This window comes from Canis lupus, chromosome 6 (genome assembly GCF_011100685.1).
Source record: "Canis lupus familiaris isolate Mischka breed German Shepherd chromosome 6, alternate assembly UU_Cfam_GSD_1.0, whole genome shotgun sequence".
NCBI classification, from domain to species: domain Eukaryota; kingdom Metazoa; phylum Chordata; class Mammalia; order Carnivora; family Canidae; genus Canis; species Canis lupus.
Window position 1 is genome coordinate 50,983,740 of NC_049227.1, and position 23,208 is coordinate 51,006,947.

The window sequence follows — 23,208 nt, forward strand, 5'->3', positions numbered from 1 at the left end:
GTTAGTTAACATACAGTGTAATATTAGCTTCAGCTATACAATTTAGGTGATCCAATACCTTACATACAACACCCAGTGCTTATCACAAGTAGAATACATTTTCCTCAATTAATTAACCCAGCTCCCTCACTCACCTCCTCTCTGATAACCATCAGTTTGTTGTCTTTAGTTAAGAATCTATTTTCCTCTCTTTTTCCCCCATGATCATTTTGTTTCTTAAATTCCACATATGAATGAAATCATATGGTATTTGTCTTTGTTTGACTGAATGATTTTGTTTAGCATAATATACTCCAGCTCCATCCATGTCATCACAAACGGCAAAATTTTTTTATAGCCGAGTAATATTCCAATATATATATTCAACATATATATATATTCCAATATATATATATACATATATATACACACACACACACTAAGAAAAAAATATATATACCATCAGTTGGTGGAAAATTGGGCTTTTTGCATAATTTGGCTATTGTAGATAATGCTGCAAAAAACGTTGGGGTTATGTTACTACCATTTAAATCATTTTAATCCCATAGTTCTTAGCATTGCTATTAGATATTATTGAAATTTTTAAAAATTCATCAACAGATTTTACTTCAAATATTGATTAAAGGTAGAAAATGAGAAGGATATGCCTTCTTAGTTTTAGTTACAAATATCTTTTCTTATCTGAGTTTTTATATAGATTTGATAAAATTAATGACTCATCAAAGCATTTCTAAAAATTTACACTGGGAAAATATTTTTCGACTTGTCACATTAAACTTATTAAGAAATCAAGCATATTATCCAATAATTGGAATTAAAGTCCAGTACAGGAGGGAATAGTGAATAATCTCTTTCATCTTCTAGCTAATTATTGGCCTGAGAAATCTCTTGATCTTCTTTATCTGGTATCTCAGGCTCATATTAAAACTTCAGTTATAGTCGAAGTAACAACATTTCTGTAAAGAGATGTGTAAAAAAATAGTATAAATACTTTTTATACTTATAAGCCTGTACATTTGCTATTGGGAATTCCTACCCCAGGGACCAATTTATTAGAAATATTACCATCACTATACATGATGCCTTTAACCACTTTATATCTTATAAGCCTGTACATTTGCTATTGGGAATTCCTACCCCAGTGACCAATTTATTAGAAATATTACCATCCCTATACATGATGCCTTTAACCACTTTATATATGGTTCATTTGGAGATAGTTCATATTTGTTGATTGTGCTTAATGTAACCACATTCCCTCATTTCAAATGAACAAATGATTTTGAAATGTAGTTGTTTATAAATTAGTCTAAGTATCTGGAGGAATAAATTCAAAGTATAGTGTAAAGACTGTCCTACATGAACACATTCACTTCAGTATTTGAGTTCAAGTATTTTTGGTATTCACTTACCCACTGGAGAAATCCACATTTTCAAAGAAAAGAAATACTTCTCTATGGGCATTTCAGAGTATAGGATAAAATGTTTTGACTTCAGTAACAAACTTTGGCTGGCTGATTATGCACCAACTGGATAATTGAATGAATAGCCCTGAGGGTAGATTCTTAAATACAAAAAAATGACTTTGGAAAGTCGTCCATAAATACACAACTCTAGATATGAGCTAAGCAGGCTGGCCACTATACTCTTAAGGTAATTGAGTTGTATTAGACTTATTCGTAGAACCCATTCATCAGAAAGAACACAAATCACAGTGCACATCAAGTAGACATCCTTACAGGGTAAGTTATGGGTTTATAATTGTAGTTTACCATCAGTCACTTGTGAAATTTGCTTTGCATCAATTCTGTGAATCCTGGTCACCTTTAAATGAGCTGATTCAGTCAAGTTTCTGAGCTTTCAAAGTGGCAGTCTCTTTCCTGGACTGTGCTGCTCTGTGGTGAGGACTTCCCTGAGTGGTAAACCATCTGTTAACTGAATGCATCCTCTCTAAACCTGAAGTGAGATACTATTTATTTACTCATCTGTTGAGCATCTTTTAGCAAAGGCTGTTCTAACCGTGGAGGATACAGTAATGAACAAAATCAACAAAGTCTTTGTGTTTATGGAACTTATGCGTGATAATATTGTGAAATAATAAAATGTAAAAGTCCTTGAAAATCCTTTAGTTTTGTTCCCTCATTTCAATAATCCGAAGATGAATGCAATTAGTTAATAGTACAGCTGAGACTTAAAGCTCAGGTTTTTCTCACTAGCTGTCAAGGAAAAGAGGAAGATGATAAAAGAACCACAGTGGGGTTTCCATTGACTGCTGAGTAGTTCTGGTAAGGAGAAATGAGGGTCATTGTGGCTTAAATAACAAAATAACAATTTAGTCATAAGAAAAGGAGGGCTCAAAATATAAACTCAACTAATTCAGTTATTGTGACATTAAGAAAATTATTCTATGATTATTTGACTTAAGAAACAATGCCATAAATCATGTGTCCACAAGGCTATAAAACTAACACAATTTCCTCTGTGTTTTCCTTCCAGTCCCTGCCAAAATAGCAAAAAGCATGACTTTGAAGCTCAGGTCCCTATATTTATCTGCTTCTATCTGTGCTTAATACCAGAGTGACTTTGGCTAAGACAACCAACCTGTCTGAGCTTCTGTTCTTTCTCCTTTAAAAAGTGGCAAATATTTACTTCTGGGGAGATTTAGTACTTTTAGAGTGGATTCAAACCTAAGCAACCATCAACCTAATATAGATTGCCATATGCATAAGATGTTATATATAAACCTAATGGTAACCACAAATCAAAACCCAGTAATAGAGATGCAAAAAATAAAGAGAAAGGAATCCAAGTATATCACTAAAGAAAGCTTGCAAATCATGAGAAAAAGGAATAGGGAAGAACTACAAAAACAACTACAAAATAAATAACAAAATGGCAATAAGTACATACCTATCAATAATGACTTTGAATGTAAATGAACCAGATGCTCCAATCAAAAGACATAGGGCAATGGAATGGAAAAGCAGGATTCATCTATATGCTGCCCTCAAGAGACCAAATTCAGACCTAAAGACACATGCAGATTGAAAATGAAAGAATGGAAAAGCATTTATAATGCAAATGGAAGTGAAAAGAAAGCTGGGGCAGCAATACTTGTATTAGAGAAAATATACTTTAAAACAAGAGATGAAGAAGGATACTAAATAATCATGAAGGGGACAATTCAACATGTAAATATTTATGCAGCCAACTTGAATTCATCCAAATACATAAAGCAGCTAATAACAAACATAAAGGAAGTAACCAAATTAATGCAAAAGTAGGAAATTTTAATACTCCACTTGTATCAATAAATAGATCATCCAAACAGAAAATCAACAAGGAAATAGTGGCTTCGAAGGCCACATTGTACCAGATGGATCTAACAGATACATTCAGAACATTCCATCCTAAAACAATAGAATACATATCTTTTTCAAGTGCACATGGAACATTTTCCAGATTAGACTACATTAGGCCACAAAACAAATCTCAACAAACCAAAAAGACAAGTCATACTATGTATCTTTTCTGACTACAACACTAAAAGTATAGAAATCAACCAGAAGAAAAAATCTGGAAAGAACACCAAATACATGGAGGTTAAATAATATGCTATTAAACAATGAATGAGTCAACCAAGAAATCAGAGTAAACAAAAAAATACATGGAGATGAATGCCAATGAAAACAAAATAGTCCAAAAACCTTTGGGATGCAGCAAAAGCTATTCTAAGAGGGAATTTTATAGGAAGTAATACAAGTCTACCTCAAGAAGCAAAAAGATCTCAAGTAACCTTAAGGAGCCAGAAAAAGAATAACTTAAAACCAGTGGAAGGAAGGAAGTAATAAAGATTAGAGCAGAAATAAATGACATAGAAATACTTTTAAAAAGCAATACAATAACAGATCAATGAAACTAGGAGCTGGTTCTTTGAAAGAATCAACAAAATTGACAAATATTTAACCAGACTTATTAAAAAAAAGAGGGAGAACTCAAAATCATAAATGAAAGAGGAGAAATAACAACTGACATTACAGAAATACAAAGGATTATAAAGAATATTATGAAAAACTGTAGCCAACAAGTTGGAAAACTTAGAAGAAATGGGTAAATTCCTAGAAACATATAACTTCCCAAAACTGAAGCAGGAACAAATAGAAAATTTGAACAGGCCAATTATCAGCAATGAAACTGAATTTGTAATAAAAAAACTCCAACAAATAAAGTCCAGGATCGGATGGCTTGATGTGTAGAATTCCACCAAATATTTAAAGAGAGTTACCACCTATTCATCTCAAACTATCCCCCCCCAAAAATAGAAGACAAAGGAAAGCTTCCAAATTAATTCTATGGGGCCAGCATTACTCTGATACCAAAACCAGATAAAAATATGACGTAAAAAGAGAACTACAACACAGTATCTCTGATGAACATAGTTACAAAAATTCTCAACAAAATATTAGCAAGACAAATCCACAATGCATTAAAAATCATAAATGAAAGAGGAGTAATAACAACTGACACTGCAGAATACAAAGGATTATAAGTATAGCCAAAGCCATCTTGAAAAAGAACAAAACTGGAGGTATCATAATTCCGGATTTCAAGATATACTACACAGCTGTAGTAATCAAAACAGTATAGTACTGATACAAAATAGACACATAGATCAATAGAACAGAATAAAGACTCCAGAAATAAAGCCATAATTATTTGGTCAATTAATTTATGACAAAGCAGGAAAGAGCATCCAGTGGGAAAAAGACAATCTCTTCAACAAATGGTGTTGGGAAAACTGGACAACTACATGCAAAAGGATGAAACTGTACTACTTTCTTACACCATACACAAAAATAAACTCAAAATGGAATATGTGAGACCTGAAACCATAAAAACCCCAGAAGAGAACATAGGCAGTAATTTCTCTGACATTAGCTGTAGCAATATTTTTCTAAAGATGTCTCCTGAGCAAGGGAAACAAAAAAAAAAATAAACTATTGGGACTACCTCAAAATAAAAAGGTGCTGCACAGTGAAGGAAATAATCAACAAAACAAGAAGACAACCTAACGATTGGGAGAAGATATTTGCAAATGATATATCTGATAAGGGGTTAGTATCCAAAATATATAAAGAGTTTATACAACTCAACACAAAAAAGCCAAATAATTCAATTAAGAAATGAGCAGAAGACATGAACAGACATTTCTCCAAAAAAGATACACAGATGGCCAACAGACACATGAAAAGATGCTCAATATCACTAATCTTCAGGGAAATGCAAATCAAAACCACAATGAGATATCACCGCACACCTGTCAGGATGTCTAAAATCAAAAACACTAGAAATAATAAAGGTTGGAAAAAATATGGAGAAAAAGCAACCTTCATGCACTGTTGGTGGGAATGCAAAGTGGTGCAGCCACTGTGGAAGATAGTATGGAGGTTCCTCAAAAAATTAAAAATAAAATACTGTATAATCCAGTAATTCTACTACTGGATATTTATCCAGAGAATATGAAAATACGAATTCAATAAGATGTATGAACCCCTGTATTTATTACAGCATTATTTACAATAGCCAAACAATGGAAGCAGCCCAAGTGACCTTTGACAGATGAGTGGATAAAGGACATGTGGTATATATATATATACATGAAATACTACTCGGCCTTAAAAAGAGTGAAATCTTGCCACTTACAATGACTAGGAGGATCTAGAGGGTATAATGCTAAATTAAATGAATCAGTCAGATAAAGACAAATACCGTATGATTTTACTTATATGTGGAATTTAAGAAACACAACAAAGAAAAAAAGAGACAAACAGAAAACCAGATTTTTATTGAGAACAAATTGCTGGTTACCAGAGGAGAGATGGATGGGAAGGTGGGTAAAATAGGTGAAGGGGATTAAGAATGCACTTATCATGATGAGTACTGAGTAATGTATAGAAATCTTGAATCACTATATTATACACCTGAAAATAATGTAACACTGTATGTTAATTATACAGGAATTTAAAAAAGGGAAAAATTTGATGGACAAAAGTGGTGAATGAAATACATCTGTGCATAAAAACACACTGTAAACTAGGAAGTGTAATTAAACTAATTAAGCAAATATTAGGCATTCATTATGTTTAAGTATTTATAAAGTCCATGCAGAAGTTCCCTTAGTTCAAAGCATCCTCTGATCTATATACTAGCATTTTGCTTGCTTCTTAATAGACTCCTACCAAAGGCTTCTCTGTAATTTTTTTATAACTTGGCAACACCTGGTTACCATTACAGGGTCAGAGAAGTTTGTCTCCATTCCCTCTCAAGCTCTTTGCCAGGTAATTTTTCCATTTAAGATCCTATAAGATGAACATAGAACTCAGGACAGAGGATTTTCTGTTAAAATTCTTATAAGAATGTCTTGAGAAATGTGAAGCTCTTTTTAAAAGTGCTTAGGATATGGAAAGATAGATGATTATCCTTTAAATTCCCTCGTTTGTGCAGATGAGAATTTCTCAAGCAGCTATATTTAATAAGTGCACAGTAATTTAAGATTGTCTCAACTCTCCAACCTGAGGAGGGTTGGAAACAGATTCACTTTATTTTGTTTGTTTGTGAACCTCTTACCTGGTAGGATTTTCATATTTTCTTTGGATTGTAATTTGTACTATTTTAGATTCTCCTGTGGTTTTCACACATTATTGTTATTACTGGAACATTCTGATGCAAGCAGTTTCTAACTTTTCCTTATATATAATTTATCTCAGTGCTCTCAGAGGCTTACACAATATGCAGACTCAGATTAAGCAGTAGCTCAAAATTAAGTAAAATCAGATACAATTTTAGAGTTTGCATTTAAGTTCTGCTTCTTTCATACATTCTAAGAATAGTTTATTCAAAAGCTCTTCTAGAACATGAATGTTTACTAATCTCAAGTATGTGATAGTCATACTTAAAAAACAATGAAAATTATTGGTTCACATCTCTCCACTCCCTTCTCTGTTATTCTGATCCTTCAAACCTGTGTATATTGGACTTCAGAATGCTTTGAAGGAAATGCGAGTTTTGAAAAGTCAGCTTCTTGGGCCAGGGCTCATGTCTTTGTATTAAATGTATGCTTAATACATAGCAGCTGCTCAGTAAATTCTTGATGATTTTAAGTAAATTACAAAAAATGGGAAAATACTTTTGCAATTGGGGGCGAGAGGGCATACCAAAGATAAAACTAATATACAGGTCTGAAAGTAAATATTAAAAAGCAGAGAGGTATGAGTCACGTGAAGAGGTTCAAAATAGAATTTAGAATAAGTCAGAGTTCAGATTATTTAATCAATGTTGTATTCCATAGGAAATTGGGATCTGAAATATATGCTCAGAAAAGCTGGTTGGGTCCACATGTTGACAAAAGCAGAATCCAAGGTTCCCAAGCAGAGCCAGAAGACCTCTCTTTTAGAGAAGGCTGGGAACATCTTGAGGAAAAGGAGTGGTCTCGGGCCCTACCTACAAAGACAGTGGGTAATTGAGAAGGTGGTATTGTATTAGAAATAAATAATTTAGAGCAGAAAGAAACATGATGGCCAGTTGTATGTGTCAGAGTGAAGGGTGGAGACTGATGATGTAGCCTCTCTTCTGTATTTACTACTTGGACATCTAAAAGGTCAAAGGCATATGAATTGTAAGATGGATTCTGGTGGTTAAGGTAGGAAAGCTGTTCTGAGGGGACCACTACCAGAGGAAGGCAGAGAGAACTAAGACTATGATTGGAATACAAATTATGGAACCAAAATTTGGACAGAGGACGGATACAAATAGGATAAGGCGTATAAAGGCTATTCAAGAAAGAAATCCCAAACTTTCCAAGACTTCTCAGCCTTATTGGAGGCAAATAGCTTAACATTAGATAAAACCTCACAGGACATATGTTTTTAAAGAGAATTCCCATAGTAAATCATATACTTTTGGACCAGTGAGAATACTGTTGTTTCCATTGAGAATGTAATATTTCCATACCCTGAAACACTCAGAGATAGATGGTAGGACTATGTACAGAGAAGAGTACATCTGCCTGTCAAAGAAGGACTAGCAATTCACAGTTACAGAAAGGCCCTTCTTACTGGTACACGTACCGACCAAGGCACAAGGCAGAGCCAGCCAAAAAGTGAATTGGACAGAAAGCAAATGGAAGCCTTTTGATTTACCTAGAAGTCAACAACAATGCAAGTATGGCATCAGAGATAAACTTTACGTAACTAGAGCACTAGGGAAATAATCTAATTTACAGTAGTGACATGTCTTACAATTTCTAGTTTCTAGAACTACTCATTTCCTCATGGATATTAAGGTCTGCTTTTTAGCATCAACCATAGCTTATCCTTTCAGTCATTGTTTTTCTGATCCTTTATTCAAATGAAATACCATTTGTGTGGAAATAAATAGAATAAGTTCTGCTGCAGTGATCTACCACCTGTCTGAACAGATCAAGAAATGAATAGCATTACTAATGTTTGATTCTTGCTACTATGCTTTCTTTCCCATACTTATAACAACTACATATTTTAAAAGCCTTGTTTGTTGTCGGCATCCCAAGTAGTATTGTTTGAAGAAATGGAAGGGTTTCTTTGGCACCAGAAATATATATTTAAGCATAAACTACTGAACATCAGAAATAATATCTTATTCATGTAACCGAATCTCATTTTTGTTATAATGGAACATATTTTAATTAGTATAAGGTACAATTACTTCACTTATTAGGCATCTGATAAGGTCAACTTATGCTTTTAAATACAAAGGAGATGAAATGTCTAACAGCCATTAAATGTCTGACATGTATTTCATTACACAATCTCCCCTGCAATGAATGCAAAATTCATCCATCAATGGAACATTGCACTGTCTGCAATAAAATGGAGTTACTTTCTTGCATTTTCTTTATGTGATTACAATCATTCTCTGAAGAAACCTCAAAAGAAGTGATTCATGTGAATCTGAACTGTTAGGAGTAATTTATATTTGTCTATGCTAACACACTGTCAGGAATACATAACTTAACATTTGCTATATTAAAAGGGAGCAGGCAATACAACTTATTGATCTGTATCATGAAACTACCCAGAAAGTATAATGCTAATGATCGTTAACAATCAAATTCCAGAAGAAAAGGAAAACTTGACAAGTATTCAGATGATATTAGTATTTCATTTCAAATATTCTTTTCTGGGAAAAGACATTTTTGAATATAATCATTTTTTATCTTTCTGTGCCTTTACATGTGAGACCTACAGGTGGCCTGATTCTGATTAAAATGAAAAAGATCCCTTCCTCTGTTGAATGCACAATTATCTTATATGTAAAAAGCATTTAGGAATGAGACCAAATGTGGTGTATAAGATTCTAATATTTTCAAAGCAGAGTAAAACTTCATAGGTCTCAATCAACTGCAGGCTTTCTTTGCTGACCAAAAGTAACTAGGGTGGTAAGGATTGATTGATTGATTGATTGATCCGACAACACTGAATTTACTGGGTGGGTCTGGTGACCCAGAGATGAATAAGGTGGATCCACAGAATTTAAGGAGCTCATAGTTCAATGGAGATTATATCATGTGAAAATTTATAATACATCCTAAGTTTAGGAAAAAGTCAAAATTAATAATTTTTATTTAAAGTGTGTTACTTTTGCCATCAAGGAAATAGAAGTCAAAACCACAATGAGATACCACCTCACATCAGTGAGAATGGTGAAAATTAACAAGACAGGAAACAACAAATGTTGGAGAGGATGTGGAGAAAGGGGAACCCTCTTGCACTGTTGGTGGGAATGTGAACTGGTGCAGCCACTCTGGAAAACTGTGAGGAGGTTCCTCAAAGAGTTAAAAATAAATCTGCCCTACTACCCAGCAATTTCACTGCTGGGGATTTACCCCAAAGATACAGATGCAGTGAAAGACTGAGACACCTGCACCCCAATGTTTATAGCAGCAATGTCCACAGTAGCCAGACTGTGGAAGGAGCCTCAGTGTCCATCGACAGATGAATGGATAAGAAGATGTGGTCTATGTATACAATGGAATATTACTCATCCATCAGAAGAGACGAATACCCACCATTTGCTTCAATGTGGATGGAACTGGAGGGTATTATGCTGAGTGAAGTAAGTCAATTGGAGAAGAACAATCATTATATGGTTCCAGTCATATGGGGAATATAAAAAATAGTAAAAGGAATTAAAGGGGAAAGGAGAGAAAAATGAGTGGGAAATATCAGAGAGGGTGACGGAACATGAGAGACTCCTAACTCCGGGAAACAAACTAGGGGTGGTGGAGGGGAAGGTGGGCGTGGGGATGGGGTGACTGGGTGATGGGCACTGAGGGGGGCACTTGACAGGATGAACACTGGGTGTTATGCTATATGTTGGCAAATCGAACTCCAATAAAAAATATACAAAAAATAAATAAGAAAATAAAAAGTGTGTTACTCATTTTGTAGACTTACAGTCCCAACTTTGTCTCTAGATATTAATGTATTAACTGAGGCATATATGAGCAGATTCATATACATTTATTGTATTTCCCAAAGATTCAGTATATATTTAGATAATTTCCTAAAGTATACAAAGCTAGATTTATAAGATACATAGGTAGAAAGTGAAAGCATATATTAACATGCCTTTAAATATACATATAAATGAACTGACAACCCATGAGAGACTCTTAACTCTGGGAAACAAACTGAGGGCTGCTGAAGGGGAGGTGGGTGGGGAATGGGGTATTGGAGTGATAGGCATTAAGGAGGGCATGTGATGTGCTGAGCACTGGGTGTTACATGCAACATAAATTATTGAAAACTACATCTGAAACTAATGATGTAGTATATGTTGGCAAATTGAATTAAAACTAAATAAAATAATGAATAAATATATATAAAAGAACTGAAAAGCCAATGGAGCTTATATGATAGTGCAGTAAGGGGGTGAAATGCTAGATAAATATGCTAGCTATGGTAGAATTAATAACAATATGCAAATAGAAGACTAACTGAAAATATTCCACATACAAATAGCACAAAATTCTAGAATTTTTTTGAGTAGGGAATAAGATGTGAACTTACTGTTGAACATAAAACTGAGCAGAGCAAATGTAGACAACTAGTTCACGTGTTCCTACACAGGAAGACTAAATGTTATATAGATGTACATTGTTCCTGAATTAAATAATAAACTAAATGGAAACAGTAATGGGAATTTTACGGAACCTCGAGCAGATTCTAAAGTTCATACAGAGAAGCAAATAAACAGAATACTAACACACGTTTGAAATAGACTACTGCATATTAAAACATGCTAGTTAGCAGATATAAGTGTGGGAATAAAAAATAAACGAAGGGACCATAATACAAGGTCCGTGTATAAAATATATCCTTGTATATTTGAAATTTAATATATGATAAATAGGGCACTTATAACTATCAGGGAAATGAAAACTACTGATAATCCAATTGACATTTTATAAAAAATAAAATCTTACCTCCCAATAAACGGAAAGTAAATTCCAGATTAATTAATAACAATATATTTTTAAGACTAAGAAAAAAAAGAAATACAGGGGAATGTTTTTATAATCTTGCAGTAGGAAAGGCTTCCTGAGTGAGGCAGAGATTCAGACTCCACAGAAGAAAACTGACATATTTAATTTTTTTTTTGAAAACTAACATATTGGACTACATAAATTAAAATGCCTGTATGGCAAATGAAACCATAATACAAAGAACATTAAAAGATAAAAACATAGATTGGAAGATTATACATGTCATTAGTATATTATCATATTTGTATACATATATAAAAATATTACTATATTTACATATATATATAAAACCAAGGGTAATATTCATAGGTAAGAATTTCTACAAAATTATGTCGAAGAGTGTATAAGATTCTAATGAAGGGAATGCAATCTGGAGAGTTTGTTTGTGGTTAATAAATGTTATTTAAAAGATATCATGAATTTTTCAATGGGGGCTAAAAAGAAAACTACATCCCAACTGTACATTTTTCTTTTTAAATATTTGAGTATTCTATCTCTCGCCATGTGCTTGCCAACATCCATCTAACTAAAATTTCAATTTTAGTCATCTATTTTTACACCTTGACAAGTATATCTGTTTTCCTAAATCTTGATTTATATGTTATTATCCTAGCGATTCTCCTTATTGCAGAAAGGTATTCAAAAATTGAACTTTCATAAGCCTGCTATTATAAAATATCTATTTATAGGTAGGCAACTGGCAGAGTTACCATAGAAACTGAAACAGCAATCAATTCTGAAACCATGAAAGTGTAAGTAAAGATGTGAGTATTATGAATAGAAAGCAATAAAACACGAAATCTTTTGTAATTATTAGGAAAAAATGCAAAGTAGGATATGTTTCAAAAGATGGTAACAGAAGGAAAAACAATTTACAATTATGTTTTATCCACCAGCATAAATTTTCGCAACTGTAATGAAGCTGGGCATGCTCCCATTTTAAGATGCTGTCAAGAAGTTATTTTAAGAAAATTGGATAAATATAAAACTCGTGTATTTTGAGAAGCCTATATCTTAAGGCAAACACCTAGTATTCTCTAACTTACCAATATTAAACCTTCTTCCAATGCAATGTCCAAGTCATTTTGAATTGGCAGGTAGATATCTTGACCCAGACCCACATCTTCTACAACTACCACTGCACACACTTTGCATACTGCCAGGTGACACTGCCAAAGAGGCCAGGAATCATATTATATAACCATCAAAGTGGGAAAGCCCTTTGATAATTAATTGCCTAGTTATTTTCAGCTGGCACATTTAGTGCACTAATGCATTCCTGAACTCATGATTGTGGCTGCTGTAAGATTACAGTAAGAATTACAGCTAATTCTGGTGGGAATGAATTCAGTTCTCTTTTTATCTTTTTAAAAATATATTTTAATTTATAAAAGGTAAAACAAAAGAAAAAACACTCCATTCATAAAGATTTTAACGAATGGACTTTTCTCACCTGTGGGTATCCAGTGCTTTAAAATGAAGGTGTATAAAAGGGATGTCAGAAAGTTAAGATCCTTTAATCATTTAATCCATATCAGTTATTCCCTAAATTTCAAGGCAACTTGTAATTTTTAGCTTCTTATAAACCATTGTGAGGAAATGGATATTTTCCTAAACAACAAAAAGCATTTATCACTTACTAAGGAACACGAGATAATTCATATTTCTATGAATATTCGCTTAATTAAAGGCTTCTCAAAAGTTTACTTACAAAAACCAGGGACTGTGTGATTGTTTTCCCATATGTCCACTAAAGAAAAAAGAAAATGATTAGAGTGCAAGGAGTAGATATTAAATTATACCAGATATCTCCAGTGGTCCAGAGTAGGAGGATTATGATTCAATATAGATTTGTTCGGCTTCAGAAAGCAATACATTTTCATTCCCAAAGGGACATAGCTCAAGTACCACTCTCAGGGAGCTGTAAACCTCACTACCCTGATTCAGAAAGGATTACACAGGGCAACATGGGGATTACATTGTCAATTATTAACCTTAAAAATAATTCTGATGAAATATTAAACTTATTATTTGACTTTGAAAACATTCAAAGGTCTCTCATTCATTTGAATACCCAGAGTACACAGTAAGTGTGAGAACAAATGGACTATTCCAAGCCCTTTTAACTAAATTTAAGGAGAAAAGGAACTGTGGTTGACAATTGCAAGAATATAAAATCCTGATAACGACGATACCTTGGTGGTGACTTTTATGCATCAAATTAAAAACAAAGGGAAGTATTTATTCTGTTTTTATTTGAGCTTTTAATTGAAACGAAATAGATATTTTGTGTGAACAAATGAACAGTCCAGTGAATTTTTACTTTGTGTGAACCTTCTAATATCAATAGCACACACAATTCAAGAACAGAACATTGCCAGCATCCCACAAGCTAGCTTCATGTCCCTTACCAGTCACTCCCCACTCTCTCACAGCTAAACGAGATTTTAGTGCTGCTCTGAATGTGATTGTACATGGTTCTTGCTCAACACATGTAAGGATTTTTGTAGGCTGTATACCAAGGAAGGAAATTGATGAGTCATGGAGTTTGTACACATTCATCTTGAATCATTACTGCCAAATGGTTCTCCAAAGTAGTTTTACCAATTTAAATTCTAACTGTATGTGAGAATTCTGGTTGTGCCGCATCCTTGCAGCATCGGCAGCATTTGGCATTTTCTGTCCTTTTCATTCAGCGATTCTGTTGGGTGTGTAGTGGATTCTCATTGTTTCCAGTGAACACTCTTCAAATATGTAATGAAATTGGATTTCTTCCTATGTTTGTTGGGCACACGGAACTCCTCATTGTGAAGGGCACACTAAAACAGTGATTGTTTCATAAGGGAAAACTGTAATTTCGTTTACATTCTAATGACTCTCATCTTAATAAATACTCCTGGTGATGATTATTCATACTCATATATGGCAACCATTGCAGTAGGCTCTATTACCATCAGGACATGGACAATGTTTTAGTTACCATTGAATTTCTGGTGTCTAGCCCAGGGCCTTGTTTTTGGATCATTGGTTTTGTCATTTTTTAAAAAATATGAACATTTAAAACTATAAATTTCCTTCTAAGTACTGCATCAGCTCTACTTTAGCTACATCCTGCTAGTTTGGGTATGCTGTGATTTAATTATCATTTAATAAGAAATATTTTCTAAAAAAAAAAAAAAAAGAAATATTTTCTAATTTCCTTTGTGATTTCTTCTTTATTCCATCAGTTATTTAGAAATAAGTTGATCAAATTCCAGGTATTTTGAGATTTTCTAGATATCTTGTTGATTTTCTAGGTTAAATACAGTTATTGTATGGAAACATGATTTCATGTCCTTTTATTTATTTTTATTATCTTTATTTTTTTTTAAGATTTTATTTATTCATGAGAGACATAGAGAGAGAGAGAGGCAGAGACACAGGCAGAGGAAGAAGCAGGCTCCATTCAATGCAGGGAGCCCAACGTGGGACTCGATCCCGGGTGCCCAGGATCACGCCCCGGGCTGAAGACGGCGCTAAACCGCTGAGCCACCCAGGCTGCCCTGGCATGAATTTTTCTACAGTTGATCTGGAAATTATTAGCCTACCTGTCATAATTCTGAGATCTCAATGGGCAAAAAGATTGCATTTTCAAAATTCAGTACATGACTGATAGATTTCTACTGAAATTTGAGGGTTTAATATGGATTCCTGCCCTGTTCTGTGGTGTATGTTTCCAAGGGACAGATCTCTTACCCTCACAAATAAGTCTCTGTGTCACCATTTCAAGGACATATCTTCAATTTTCTGCAGAGCTGGAGAAGGGACAATGAGGAAGAAAATCTGGAGGCTCTTGTGACTCAAACAGCCTCTTGTTTTTAACCTCATCCTTATCTCCATTTATAGGTAACCGGTACTGCAAATTCAGAATTGTGGGACAAGTGGTAAAGACAAATCAGATAGCTTCTAAATTTCTAACATTTTGTGGCAGAGCTGGTGGTCATATGTGAAGGAGTTAACTGGCAAAATTGTGCAAATTAAGAGCCTACTGGGATCTATGGCAGTGTTACTGCTGAAATTCTAACATTATAGATTCATTCTTCCTTTGAGTATTCATTTGTTAAATTAAAAATTTTTTTTTCTCACTTCCAAGGGATTTGAATCAACGAATTAATCCTTGGGGATAATAAATTTCCCCTTTGAATGCACATCACCCTGGGATGTATAACACACTGAGATTTCCATCAGTCATTTACATTATATTTCAGAATAATTTTATCAGACGTTTCTGGCAAACCTATGAGAAACTTGCCCATTAAGAATGGGAATGTGGACAAAGTAAATATGAAAAAGGAGGTGTTATTCTGCACTGGAAGCCCTGGAAGCTTGCAGGGTGGGGATCCAGTGCTGCTGGGGCCAAAGGGTGATAGACTGAGGTCTTGAGTAAAGGATGAGAAGTGACAGACAGAGTTTTATAACAAATTGGATGGAGAGAAAGGAAATAAGAATTCAAAGATAGTCCTGAGCTTTCTAGAATTTATCAGTTGTTATTATTAATACTTAAATACCTTTTCCAAAGCTAAAAACAGAAGTCTTGGAGTTACATGATAACTATGGATTTTTCTAAAATGGAATATTTCTGCTGGGCCCTTAAAATATACTGCAAAATAATCTTGCTTTCTTATATTGATAACAAGACATTATTTGTAAATTACCATTTTTTTTCTAAGTTGAATTATTTTATATTAATTCATCTTGTAAATTTAGAAAAGTTCTATAAGTTACTTATTAGTTTATTATTTTCTTTGATCTTCATGCCCTCTGTCAAGTAGCTAGCATATTTTGACCGTTAGATGTACTACAGTTAGCATTTAAGAAAAAGTAATTATGTTGTATTGCCTTAATTTTCTCCTAGAATATTTATGCTTTAGCTGGCTTTTTTCCTCTTATATTTAAATAATACCAATCCAAATAGGAAATATAGCAATTTTCTGATTTAAAAATACATGTTTTTAAAATATTTTATTTATTTATTTGAGACAGAGAGAGAGCATGAGCAGGGGGAGGGGCAGAGGGAGAAGCAGGCTCCCCACTGAGCATGGATCTTGACTCTGGGCTCAATCCCAGGACCTTGGATCATGATCCAAGCCAAAGACAAACACTTATATGACTGAGCCACCCAGGTGCCCCTGATTTAAAATATTTTTATTTCAGAAGCTAGAGAGCCCATGTTCATAATACCTAACTTACATATTCTATATTAAATTAATAATGTGCATATGTATAATTATTTGTTACATATTATGATGCGGGGGAGTATTTTTTGGTGGTTGTTTTGCTGGTAAAGCTACCTCCTGGGTTTACTCTCTAAAAAACTTGTCGATATAGACATAGGATAGGATTTAGACTTTGATGAATCTATTTCACTCCATGGCTGAAGACATCCAAAAGACTAGTTTGTAGAAAATAAAGTAAAATGCCTTATGAAAGAAAAGTTGTAAATACTTATTACTATGGAAAGTTTTTAGAGATGACTTCGGAAAAAGCAATTAAATTAGGCCATGTACTGCTCATAACACACTGGTAGTGTGAATTCAGCTTACCTGGAGGTAAAGCTCTAGCTCTAACAGACTTTTCCATTGTTACATTTGTTCCTATGGAAACTGACCTCTCTTACACTCTTCTCTTTCTCTTTTTATCACTTAAAAACAAGTTACAGAAACAATGGCCAGGAGGAAACATGAAATATTCATACAGTCATTGCTTAGAAGTTTTGAGTAACATACAGGTATATGTTTGCTTTTACAGGCTGTGTACACAAACCCACATACCACCTATTTATATATGTCTAACAACCTAGAACACAGGAACTGAAAGAATTTTTCTGACTTTGTAATGAGGCAACTTAATGAATGCTCCAAGGTCTTCCAAGGCATGTGGGAGGTAGAGCAGGGTTAACAGAGCTGAAAGTAGATGGTTACTTACTGGAAACCTTTTAGTTTTGGGACAATATGAATGTGCAGGCTTCTCCCCCACACTCAGTATCTATTTATTAACAAAAGCATTACAATAGGTTAAAAGCTCAGTTTAGAGAGAGCAATCATACCTGGCTAGTCTTGGATTTTAGAAAAGGCCCTTATTTTTTTTCTTTAAGATATATCTAAAAGTTTTTAATAAACTATACTGTTTATTTAAAGATAATTTTTAAAAAGCCAAAATTAATATTTGATTTACCTTTATCTTAAAAGATAAGGTGAACTCATATTACAACAAGGCTTCTGATCCAAAGTGTCTTATAAAAAAAAAATCAAAGGGTGCCTGAGTGGCTCAGTTAGTTGAGCATACAACTCTTGATCTCAGCTCAGGTCTTGATCTTAGAGTCATGAGTTCAAGCCCCATGTTGGGCTCCATGCAAGATGGGGAGCCTACTTAAAAAAAAATCAATATTTTTTTGCTATTGTTAAGGAATTTTCCAGACTAAATTCCCTTGATGGGATTTTGGTGATTATTAAATACAATTTTCCACCTCCCTCTAAATCTGGATGCCTTCTCCAGGCTGAATGAGTGAACATTTTTGATGTTCACCAAGAAGGGGGGAAAAATCCTTTTTTTTTTTGGCTTACCATCACAGACATAGCTGCAATCCCAGGACCCTGGATTTTAAGATCAGGTCTGTCCAGAGCTGGTTAGTGAGGTTGACAAAGTCCTTTAACTTCTTCGAGTTTTTGCCTGTCATTTTTCAAATTGAAGCAGTAATAGCTATTAAGTTTAGAGGATTTAATAAAGTCATATAGATGGGTTTAAGTTTCTTCAATGCTGAGGCACTGTAGTAAGCACTGGAAATACAATGGTGAGTAAAACACAGTCCCTGTCCACTTGGTGAGTATGACCTGTTGCAGTGGTTTCCAAATGGTTCCCAAATGTTAGTGAGAATAATCATCACCTGAGATATTTACTAAAAGATGGAATTGTTAAAATGTAGACCACATTACAGTTTTCTTATGAAATGGTCACTGGTTTACATGAAATTACATAGCCCATTTGCTCCAGCACATATATATTTATTTTTTAAGCTTTATTTTTTTCTTTATTTTAGAGAAAGAGAGTGTCAGGGGAAGGGGCAGGGGGAGAGAGAGAATCTTAAGCAAACTCCCCACTGATCACAGAGCCCAACGTGGGGCTCAATTTCATGACCCTGAGATCATGAACAGAGCCAAAATCAAGAGTTGAACTCTTAATTGACTAAACATCCAGATGCTCCTGAAGCACATATATTTTTAAGAAGTTGTTCAAGAAAATATCAGTGAGGGTGACAAAACATGAGAGACACCTAACTCTGGGAAAGGAACAAGGGGTAGTGGAAAGGGAGGTGGGAGGGGGGTTGAGGGTGACTGGGTGATGGGCACTGTGTTGGGCATTTGGTGGGATGAGCACTGGGTGTTATGCTATATGTTGGCAAATTGAACTCCAATAAAAAAAATAAAAAATAAAAGTTGATCAAGAGAAGTTTGACTACTTTCTTTTTCCTTTTTAAAGATTTTATTTATTTATTCCTGAGAGAGGCAGAGACACAGGCAGAGAGAGAAGCAGGCTCCATGCAGGGGGCCCGAGACGCGGGACTCGATCCCGGGTCTCCAGGATCACGCCCTGGGCAGAAGGCAGCGATAATCTGCTGAGCCACCCAGGCTGCCCAGTTTGACTACTTTTAAAAAAAATTTCATCAATAACAGTGTATGTTTTGAACACAGGTAAAAAATTAATACTGGATGATTCAAGTCATTTGTCAACATACATTGACTAATATAAACAAAGCAAAAAATAAAAAATAAAAAAGACTGGGGAGGAAAAATTAATCAGAGATATGAGAATAAAAGCTTACTTCAAAAAATATGTCTTACTTCAGTAACTGCATTTGGATTGGAAAATGAATTGGAAGGACACATTTTAAGATTTCTTTTTAAAAGATTTTATTTATTTATTCATGAGAGAAACTGAGAGAGATGCAGAGACACAGGCAAAGGGAGAAGCAGGTTCTCTGTGGGGAGCCTGATGCAAAACTCAATCCCAGGATCCCGGGATCACAACCTGAGCCAAAGGCATATATATTCAACCCCTGAGCCACCCAGATGCCCCCATACTTTAAGATTTTAGTAGAAAGATCTCTACCACATTTTCTCTTCAGTATTTTTCTCTCTTGATCTGGAAAATGAATGATCAATGGTAAGAGGAAAGATTGAAAATCTAGTCAGAAAGTATGTTATAAAATGGTTGCCCACTGATCTTGTTATTCTCTCCATAGTTTCGCCTTTTCCAGAATGTCATATAATTGGAATCCTGTAGTGAAGCCTTTCACGACTGGCTTCTTTCACTTACTAATATGCATTTAAATTTATTCCATGTCTTTTCATGCCTGATAATCTTTTCCCTTAATTGTAGGAAATTAATGTTTAACCCAAAGTTTCAATGTTTTCACCTCCTATGTTTATCATTTTTTATGGTTGCTTGAATATATCTATATAGACACATGTGTATGGTAGTATGGAGAACAAAAGAAAGGAACAATAACAAGAATTTGGCTTTTTCTTGATCTTCCTCCCCCTTAAACCTATATGAAAAGAGCAGCATTGTATTTAGCTACCACGCTTAATATTTCATAGTGAAGACAAGCAGAGAAATCCGTGGAGGGCCTAGAAGCACATATTGGTACAATGTGCTGAAAAGCAACTGGTGGATGGAAAACTCAAGATAGGATCTGAGTTAATAATGTGTCTTTTTTTTTTTTCCTAAAAATACCAGAAGGACATGACATTTTAAACATATTTTAAAATGACAGGGGGGATATACGTTTGTAATCTTGCTTAATTCTCACCACAAACTTTTTAAAATAAAGAGAAAAAAAAATATATAGCTAATCAGAAAGGGTAGGAATGTTGCTCAAGGTCACAGAAGTGGTGAGTGATCCAGGCAGGACTGCACTCAGTGCTCTGTATTTTAAAATTTGTTTCTGGAAGATAGACATGTTGAATGTAATTAACACATATTTACCAGTTGAATAAATAAAAGAATTATTTGGGGTATCACTAATACTGAAAATGACTTTATTTGGATTAATTGAAGTCACCAGACATCCTTAGAGCTCATGGATAATGCCATTCAGGCACATATGACAAGGTCCTCAGTCTGTCCTCTGCTCAGATTGAGTTCACTCTACATTCTACATCTCACAGGTAGCATCCCTGAAGGTTGAGGTTCCTTTGTTGGGAAACTTCTCTTCGCCATTGCAGGGGACTGGATACCCATGTGTAAAGTTTTCATTGTTTTTAGAACTCGAATTTCCATAAAACTTTTGGGGAATTTTAGGAGGATATCTTATCTGACTTGTGTTTTTAAGAAGTTTACTCTGGGTACCATGTAAAGAATGGACTTTAGGGCAGCAAAAATGGAACCCTCAAACCTAGAGGGGAGTATCAAGAGTCCATGATGGTCTGGCCAATGTTTAAGGCAACGAGGTTGGGGGAAAGAGATTGTAAGATATATTTTGGGGGAAGACCTGATAGGACTTAGTTCATACCATAGGAAATGGTAAGGGAAATAAATGGATTAACATTTTAGATGTTCTGCTTTCACAATTGTAGTGGGTGTCAGCAGTTTACTATTACTAAGATGGAAGAATATATTTGGGAGTAGAAATCAGGAAATGTATTTTGAAAATGTTAATTTTGAGACAATTATAGTTATTTAATTATAGATATCAATCGAGCAGCCAGTTGTGTATTTCTAGAGAGAGGTGAAGACTAGAGATAAAGGAGTCATTCAACACTGCTCAAGAATAGGAAACTACACTTGTACACTGACACACAGTATTTCAAATGTTTTGCCTATAATTTTAAAAGATTTATTCATTATTTATTTATATACTTACTGGGGTGGGGGTGCAGAGGAGAGGGAGCAGGGAGCTCCCTGAGCAGGGAGCCTGACATGGTGCTTGATCCCAGGGTGCTGGGATCATGACCTGAGCTGAAGGAAGATGCCCAACCGACTGAGCCACCCAGGTCCCTCTGTTTTGCCTATATTTATTCATTTAATTTTATAATAACCTGAAACTATTATCTTTATTATATAGGCAAGAAAACTGAGGAACACAATAGTCAGAGCTAGAATTTGAATACTTGCAGGCTGACCTCAAAGACATTACTCCATAATTGTGAAAATAATTGTGATATCTTAAATGGTGGATTGTATGGGAATAAGACATCAGTGGATATGCCAAATATAAAGAAATGACTATAATCCCTGGACTCTAGTATCTGAGTTTGAATGTGAAAAATAAGCTTGAATGCTGACTATAGAGAGGGCTTGCTTTCTTTCTCTTTCTTTCTTTCTTTCTTTCTTTCTTTCTTTCTTTCTTTCTTTCTTCTTTTCTTTCTTTCTTTCTTTCTTTCTTTCTTTCTTTCTTTCTTTCTTTCTTTCTTTCTTCTTTTCTTTCTTTCTTTCTTTCTTTCTTTCTTTCTTTCTTTCTTTCTTCTTTTCTTTCTTTCTTTCTTTCTTTCTTTCTTTCTTTCTTTCTTTCTTTCTTTCTTTCTTCTTTCTAATGATAGAATAAGTAAGTACTCTTTATTGGCACCCTCCTCCATCAAGATTACTGTGGAGGTGGGAACATTTGAACAAACAACTGTTGCAAAATCATATCTATTGTGAGGAGACAGTTTGTTCTAAGAAATCTGGCTTACACAAAGTCAACACTTGAAAAAGAGGCTTCAAATAAGAAAAAGGAGAAAAATATAAATAATATATATTTGGCTTCAGAGTCACAGGATATCTGAACACTGTGGGATTTCAGGGCACAATCAAATGGATGACCATTTCTTTCTCTTTCAAATCCTCTCATCCTTTTTTTTTTTTTTTTTTTTCCGGAAGAGAAGGCTATGCACCAAAGAGGTATGTGCTTCAGGAAATACACTTGCCAGCCACAGAAATGGATTTACTCCATGTCACACACACTTGTTACGTTTCTCACCTGTGTCACTACAACTTCGATTGAGAACACTGAATACAGGCATTTGACAGAGTACAGATTTCTCATCCACACGCAAATGGAATGGTATTGACCTCATTGATCCTTTCCCTGTCAGGCTTAATCATCACTACTCATAGCAATTTAGATTATAGAGGTTAATAGTATGGCACCCTTTGCTTTTACTTCTATTTTATACAAACATCTTTACAGGTTTCTTTATAGATAACATTATTATGACCATCAATAGAGGGAGAGAGAGAGAGAGAGAGAGAGAGAGAGAGAGAGAGAGAGAGATGGATGTACAGAGCATATTTAAAACTTTAGTTAATATAATTGATGGAAATATATGAGATATCAAATTAGGTCTTCCCTCTAAAAGGTTTATGAATACTGAAATCACCAATATCTCTCATGTAACATTTTGAGACAGGGTGTTTGTTGGTTTTTAACCTCCGGTTGTAGACTTTCTGAATTTTAAGATGGATTCTTATTATGAAAGTTCTTACATTTGGATAAAGTCAAAACCATATGGAAGTAGATCTCATGAACATTTTTCCAAAAAAAGGAGGAGTACAAGAATCACAATGGGGGAAAAAAACACTAAGATAAGATACGATGTGGAGACCCA

General features: G+C 34.5%; 1 long non-coding RNA gene across 2 annotated transcripts; it reads right to left on the bottom strand.

The window, feature by feature from the left end:
• Positions 1–724: 724 nt before the first annotated feature.
• LOC102155250 lies at positions 725–17,203 on the bottom strand. Of its 2 annotated transcripts, XR_005360416.1 has the most exons (5): positions 17,167–17,203; positions 13,296–13,334; positions 13,038–13,195; positions 11,109–11,160; positions 725–956 (listed from the first exon to the last, which is right to left on the bottom strand). It is a non-coding gene; the product is annotated as an uncharacterized LOC102155250 (long non-coding RNA). The 2 variants fall into 2 exon arrangements; XR_005360415.1 differs by lacking the exon at positions 11,109–11,160.
• Positions 17,204–23,208: the final 6,005 nt, after the last annotated feature.